Genomic DNA, 7,664 nt, shown 5'->3' with positions numbered 1-7,664 from the left:
GCCCACTCATCGTGCCATAACAAGTCTTCCTCTGCGATTCCTTCACATTTGTCCAACTACCTCTTGTGTTAGGGTGCTGAGAAGGCACGTGAGGTCACTGATACCCTGGGCTCACGGAGGGGGACTGTGGATTTCCACGGGAAGCAGGGGGGAGAATGAGAAGTGCTCGTGAAACCCAAAGGCGAATGACCATAATCTGTCCCTCCTCCCCAGAGCAAGCACAGCTCAGCAGAGGTGTCTGTCTGTCTGTCGTCAAAATCATCCCCTGCTAGCCTTCTGTCCCGTGACTGCCAGAATTCCAGAACGGCAAGAGAATCTGCTTGGCATTCCACTGCACTGGTTCTGTCTCCTCTGAAAGACACATGTGCACACTCTATCTCAAGCAAACACACCCCAGGCCGTAAAGAAAAAAAAAGATGTCAGCCTTCAAGGCAGGGTTTCAGCTGTGGTAGCCGTCATCGTTAAGGGGACTGACTGACTGACCTTTGCCCCAGAAAGGCAGCATTCTGGAGGAGCAGGGAAAGTTGGCCATTCACTGACAAAGGCCTGAGGCGCGCGGGGGGGGGGGGTGGGGGTGGGGGGTGGGGGGGGGAGGCGGCTGAGGAGAAGAGAAAGGGAAACCCATTCACAGAGAAAAAAGCTCTGGGCTGTTTCTTCTGCATTTGAATGAAGCCAATTGAATGAGGCAGATTCCAAGTCATTGAGGGTGGGTGGGTGTGGCAAGTAGATTCCCAAGGCCAGGCTACCAGTTTCTCTCTTCAGCTGTGCCTTGCAAAGTCATCACAGTGGCAGGATAGGTGTTGGAGGAGACAAGATTCATTCAGGGAGGGTGTGTGTCCTCCCCCCATGTCTGTCCCCATGGGCACCTCTGCCCTGACTCTGGCCTAGGAAGAGGGCACGGGGCAGGGGAGTGAAATAACTGGCCAGGGATGCCAGGAACACAGCTTTCCTCCCTGCCCTTTTGCTCCTACCCTGGAACATCTTAGCTTATCCAGAGAATATTCTATAACTAGGAAGAAGGCACAAGTATATATTTTTTTTCTTTTTCTTCTTGGGCATAGGTCCACACTGGTGTATTCCACCATGAGCCCATCCACAGGCATGTTTAACTTACCAGTTGTTCTTTGGCCCGAACATACGAGGCTGCTGCCAGATGCATCTCTGCTCACAGATCCTTCTGTATTAGCCTATTTGCTTGCTTATGTGCAAGGTGAAAAACAGAGAGAGAGATAGAGATAGATAGAGATGGGGTGGGGGAGAGAGAATGTGAGACATCAGGTTCACTCCCACAGATGGCCACCATGGCCAGGGTTGGGCCACGATGAACCCAGGAACCAGGAGCTTCTTCCAGGTGCCTAAGGACTTGGGATATCCTCTGATGCCACCACCCAGGCCATTATCAGGGAGCTGGATTGGAACTGGAGCGGCTAAGGCTCAAACTGGTGCCCATGTGAGATGCTGGGGGGTCACAGGCGGCTGCTGTACCTGATGCACCACAATGCCAGTCCCAGCAGTGTCTTTATATTATGAAATCTGCTTCATTCATACAAGTTGTGATGCCAGCAAATTTCTACACACAGGACCAGTGTGGTTAAGCCAGTTACAGAGAGGCAGAGGCAGAGGTCTCCCACCCACCAGTTCACATCCCAGGTGGTCGAAACACCCTGAGTTGCACCAATACGAAGCCAGGAGCCTGAGCTTTTTCCATGTCTCCCGTGGGAGTGCAGGGGCAGAAGGACTCGGGCCACCTTTTACTGTTTTTGCGGACCACAGCAGAGAGCAGCCAGCTGGGATGGGATGGGATTTGAACGGGAGCCCATATGGGATGCCGGCACTGCTTGTGGCAGTTTTACCTGCTACACCACAGCACAGGCCCCCTAATAATAATAATAATAATAATAATAATAATAGTAATTCTTTTTTGAAATATTTTTATCTTTATTTTTTTTTTTATTTTTTTTACCGGAGAGTCAGAGTTACAGAGAGCCCTTCCATCTCAAACTGGAGCCACAGGCAGATGCTTAACCTACTATGCCCCAGGGTCAGCCCAATCCCCCCCCCCCCTTCAGAGACTTAATTGGCCAATTCTTTTTTAAAATTAACTCACTCTTATTTATGTGAAAGAGTTTATGAGGTGATTGTCTGAGAGTTGGGAGGGGAAGAGAGATCCTCCATCTGCTGGATGGGCTCTGGGTGGCCAGGGCAAATCCAGGAGGCAAGTGCCAGGAGCTTCATCTGTCCCACATCTCCCAGCTGGGCTCGGGGACCCAAGTAGTAGGTCAATCTTCCCGTTGCTTTCCAGGTGAATTAGCAAGGAGCTGGATTGGAAATGGACCTCATATTAGTGGATCACAGAGTCACAGCTGAGCTGAGCCCCCTTAAGATTTTTTTTTTTTTCCTTCTTCTTCCCTTCCGGCCAGCGCCATGGCTCAACAGGCTAATCCTCTGCCTAGTGGCGCCGGCACACCGGGTTCTAGTCCCGGTCGGGGCGCCGGATTCTGTCCCGGTGCCCCTCTTCCAGGCCAGCTCTCTGCTATGGCCAGGGAGTGCAGTGGAGGATGGCCCAAGTGGTTGGGTCCTGCACCCCATGGGATACCAAGATAAGCACCTGGCTCCTGCCTTCGGAACAGCGAGGTGCGCCGGCCGCAGCGCGCCAGCCGCGGCGGCCATTGGAGGGTGAACCAATGGCAAAAGGAAGACCTTTCTCTCTGCCTCTCTCTCTCACTGTCCACTCTGCCTGTCAGAGAGAGAGAGAGAGAGAGAGAGAGAGAGAGAGGTCTTCCTTTTCTGTTGGTTTACCCGCCAAGGGCCGCTGCGGCTGTCGCGCTGCACCGATCCGAAGCCAGGAGCCAGGTGCTTCTCCTGGTCTCCCTTATGGGTGCAGGGCCCAAGGGAGGACTTGGGCCATCCTCCACTGCCTTCCCAGGCCACAGCAGAGAGCTGGACTGGAAGACTAGCAACCGGGACAGAATCTGGCACCCCAACCGGGACTAGAACCCGGTGTGCTGGCGCCGAAGGTGGAGGATTAGCCTAGTGAGCCACGCGCCAGCCCAAGATTATTATCATTATTATTATTTTTTTAAAGATTGCACTGTACTGGGGCCAATCCAGCTCTCTGCTATGGCCTGGGAAAGCAGTAGAAGATGGCCCAAGTCCTTGGGCCCCTGCACCCACGTGGGAGACTGGGAAGAAGCTCCTGGCTCCTGGCTTTGGAGCGGCGTAGCTCCAGCCATTGCAGCCATCTGGGCAGTGAACCAGGGGATGGAAGACTCTGCCTCTCTCTGCCTCTGCCTCTCTGTAACTCTGTGTTTTAAATAAATAAATAAATCTATCTTTCCTTCCTTTCTTTCAAATAAATAGATCTTACAAAATAAAAATTCCTGAAGTCAGGTACTCTGGAGAAGCTCTTAAAAAAAAAAAAAAAAACACAAAAAAAACACAAGGCCGGCGCCGCCACGGCTCACTAGGCTAATCCTCCGCCTTGCAGCGCCGGCACACCGGGTTCTAGTCCCTGTCGGGGCGCCGGATTCTTTTTTTTTTTTTTTAATTATTATTATTATTATTATTATTATTATTTTTGACAGGCAGAGTGGACAGTGAGAGAGAGACAGAGAGAAAGGTCTTCCTTTTTGCCGTTGGTTCACCCTCCAATGGCCGCCGCGGTAGCGCGCTGCGGCCGGCGCACCGCGCTGATCCGATGGCAGGAGCCAGGTGCTTCTCCTGGTCTCCCATGGGGTGCAGGGCCCAAGCACTTGGGCCATCCTCCACTGCACTCCCTGGCCACAGCAGAGAGCTGGCCTGGAAGAGGGGCAACCGGGACAGGATCGGTGCCCGAACCGGGACTAGAACCCGGTGTGCCGGCGCCGCAAGGCGGAGGATTAGCCTAGTGAGCCGCGGCGCCGGCCAGGGGCGCCGGATTCTGTCCCGGTTGCCCCTCTTCCAGGCCAGCTCTCTGCTGTGGCCCGGGAGTGCAGTGGAGGATGGCCCAAGTGCTTGGGGCCCTGCACCCCATGGGAGACCAGGAGAAGCACCTGGCTCCTGCCTTCGGATCAGCGCGGTGCGCCGGCCACAACGCGACAGCCGCGTCGGCCATTGGAGGGTGAACCAACGGCAAAGGAAGACCTTTCTCTCTGTCTCTCTCTCTCTGTCTACTCTGCCTGTCAAAAAAATAAATAAATTAAAAAAAAAAAACACCATTTGGGACATCAGCATCTCATATCAGAGCATGGAGCCACACACACTGGCAGATGCTTAACCTACTATGCCCAGGGCCAGCCCATCCCCCTCCCCCCCTTTTCAGAGACTTAGTTAGCCAATTCTTTTTAAATTTAATTTATCCTTATGTATGTGGAAAAGGTATGGGGTAACTGGCTGAGGGTTGGGAGAGAAACAGAGGTCTTCCATCTGCTGGATGGGCTCTGGGTGGCCAGGGCAAATCCAGGAGGCAGGTGCCAGGAGTTTCATCTGTCCCACATCTCCCAGCTGGTTCAAGTAGTGGGTCAATCTTCCCGTGGCTTTCCAGGTGAATTAGCAAGGAGCTGGATTGGAAATGGAAGAGGAGGGACTGGAAATAGATCTCATATTAGCAGATCACGGAGTCACAGCTGAGCCGAGTCCCCTTGAGATTTTTTTTCTTTCTTTCTTTCTTTCTTTCTTTCTTTCTTTCTTTCTTTCTTTTTTTTTTTTTTTTTTTTTTTTTTTTTTAAGAAAGATTGCACTGGGGGCCGGCGCTGCTGCGGTGCAGCGGGTTAACGCCTTGGCCTGAAGCGCCAGCATCCCCTATGTGTGCCAGTTTTGAGTCCCGGCTGCTCCTCTTCCAATCCAGCTCTATGTTATGGCCCGGGAAAGCAGTGGAAGATGGCCCGAGTCCTTGAGCCCCTACACCCCCCCATGGAAGACCCAGAAGAAGCTCCTGGCTCCTGGCTTCAGATCTGCGCAGTTCCAGCCATTGCAGCCAATTGGGGAGTGAACCATCAGACAAAAGACCTCTCTCACTCTCTCTGCCTCTCCTCTCTCTGTGTAACTCTTTCAAATAAGTAAGTAAGTAAGTAAGTAAATAAATAAATAAATAGATCTATTTTTTTTTTCAGAGTTTTTCATTTACTTGAAAGTCAGAGTCACACAGAGAGAGGAGAGGCAGAGAGAGGTCTTCCATCTGATGGCACTCCTATGTGATGCTGGTGCTTCAGGCCAGGGCATTAACCCGCTGCACTGCAGCGCCCGCCCCAAATAAATAAATCTTTTAACATTTTTTTTAAAAAATAAAGATTGCGCTGTATTGGGGCCGATCCAGCTCTCTGCTATGGTGTGGGAAGGCAGCAGAAGATGGCCCAAGTCCTCCTCGGGCCCCTGCACCCATGTGGGTGACCTGGAAGAAGCTCCTGGCTCCTGGCTTTGGATCAGCATGGCTCCGGCCATTGCAGCCATCTGGAGGTGAACCAGGGGATGGAAGACTCTGTCTCTGTCTCTGTCTCTGCCTCTCTATAACTGTTTCCAATACATAACTAAAAAAAAAAAAAAGCAATCTTCCTTCCTTCCTTCCTTCCTACCTAATAAATAGATCTTATGAAAGAAAAATTTCTGAAGACAGGTACCCTGGAGAAGTACTTAAAAAATAAATAAATAAAATACCACTTGGAACATTAGCATCTTATATCAGAGTGTGGGCTCTTCCTACTTCTTGCTAAAATGTCTTGACCTGGTCCAGTCCCACCTACTGTGGGGCACTTATTTCTTAAGATGGCTTGATTGATTTAGAACACGTAGTGTTCAATTTCTGCACCTACTGACCTTCCTTTTAGATTCAAAAGGGCTCCGCTATCCTGGTAGGAAAGATTCCATTTTGAGTCCAGATGCATGATTTTTCTGGTACTCTGCCTTGGAAGGAAGGAAGGAAGGAAGGAAGGAAGGAAGGAAGGAAGGAAGGAAGGAAGGAAGGAAGGAAAATTTTTGAATCGTGATTTTTTTGGGCATTCTGCCTCATGATAGATAGATAGATAGATAGATAGATAGATAGATAGATGACAGAGTTTGAATTGGTACTTTTTGATGCTCTGCCTCCAAATAAATCAACATTCATTTTTGAATTGTGATTTTTTTTCCGGATGCTCTAGATAGATAGATAGATAGATAGCCGTGTTGGAAGGAAGGGAGGGAGGGAGGGAGGGAGGGAGGGAGGGAGATTGTTTTCATCCACTGGTTCCTGGCTCTCCTATCTATGTCATCTCTCTCCCTTCATATAAGGAAAAGGTGCTCCCAGGACCTATTCATGGGAAGCTGTATGTTAAGCAGAGCAGCCAAGCAGAACTCAAAGCGGCAGGCATCCCAAACGTAACTCACCAGGGCATAATGACACCCCCCTCCCCAACTGCCTCACTCCGGTGTTTTTCACCCTTAGCATTTTCAGCTTTCCAAAGATCACTACGATTGAGCAGACCTGGGTGCTGACCCGCCACCCAGTGTTCAATTTCTGCACCTATTGACCTTCCTTTTAGATTCAAAATGGCTCCTGACACTCTGGCACTAAAGACTCCATTTTGAGTTCAAATGACTTCTCCCACCCGCCGCGCCCCGCCCCGCCCCGCCGCGCCCCACCGCACCCCACCACACCCCGCCGCGGCCCCCATCCAGTGGCATCGATGACTGTAAATTAGGATTATAAGGAAGATGTCCATCCGTGATACCAACCTTGATTAAGGAAAAAAAAAAAAAGTCCCATCTGGGGCTTGTCATGGTCGTGCACACACCACCCCCACCCCTGACATAGGCATCCCTATGGATGGAGAAAGCAGCAGTTTGAGTCCCGGCTGCACTCCATGAAATCCAGCTCCCTGCTAATGTGTGTGGGATGGGAATACAGTACCATGTCGCCCAAGTGCAAATGTAAATCTGTGAAAGAGACATGAGTGGGTGTGGGATATTTCTGATGCTCTGCCTTGCTATCAACAATCACTTTTGGTGTTCAGCACCAGCCCTGAAATAGTCATGTTTGAATCATGGCATTTCTGGTACTCCGCTTCACAATAAACAAATCAATAATTGCTTTTGATTCGTGATTTTTTTGATCGATCGATCGATCATAGATAATCGTGTTTGAACTGAGATGTCTGCCTTTCAGTGAATGAATGAATGAATGAATGAAGAGTTAGATAATGGCGTAGGAATTTTAGATTTTTCTGATGCTCTGCCTTGCACTAAAGAAATAAGTAATCATGTTTGGTGAATTTTCTGATGTTCTGCCTCAGGGTGGATGGATAGTGGTGTATGAATCGAGATTTCTGTGATGCTCTACCGAGAGAGAGAGAGAGAGAGAGAGAGAGAGAGAGAGAGAGAGAGAGGTGGATAGGTAATTATGATCGAATCAAGATTTTTCTGACATTCTGCCTCGCAATAGATCGAGCTAGCGAGTGGTGTAGGAATTCAGATTTCTGTGATGCTCTGCCTCACAGTAAACACTGTTTGGAGATTTTTTCCCCTGTTCCACTGCCTCGCAGTAGATTGATAGATAATCATGTTTGAATTGAATTTTTTGTGACGTTCTGCCGAGAGAGACAGACAGAGAGAGAGAGAGAGAGAGAGAGCGAGAGCGAGCGAGAGAGCCCAAATGAAACTAAACAAGGGCATTTTGGCCACCCCCCCTCCGGCGGATACTTCATTTCTTTGAA

This window comes from Lepus europaeus, unplaced genomic scaffold (genome assembly GCF_033115175.1).
Source record: "Lepus europaeus isolate LE1 unplaced genomic scaffold, mLepTim1.pri SCAFFOLD_106, whole genome shotgun sequence".
Taxonomy (NCBI): Eukaryota; Metazoa; Chordata; class Mammalia; order Lagomorpha; family Leporidae; genus Lepus; species Lepus europaeus.
Note: the sequence above shows the minus strand (reverse complement) of the source record.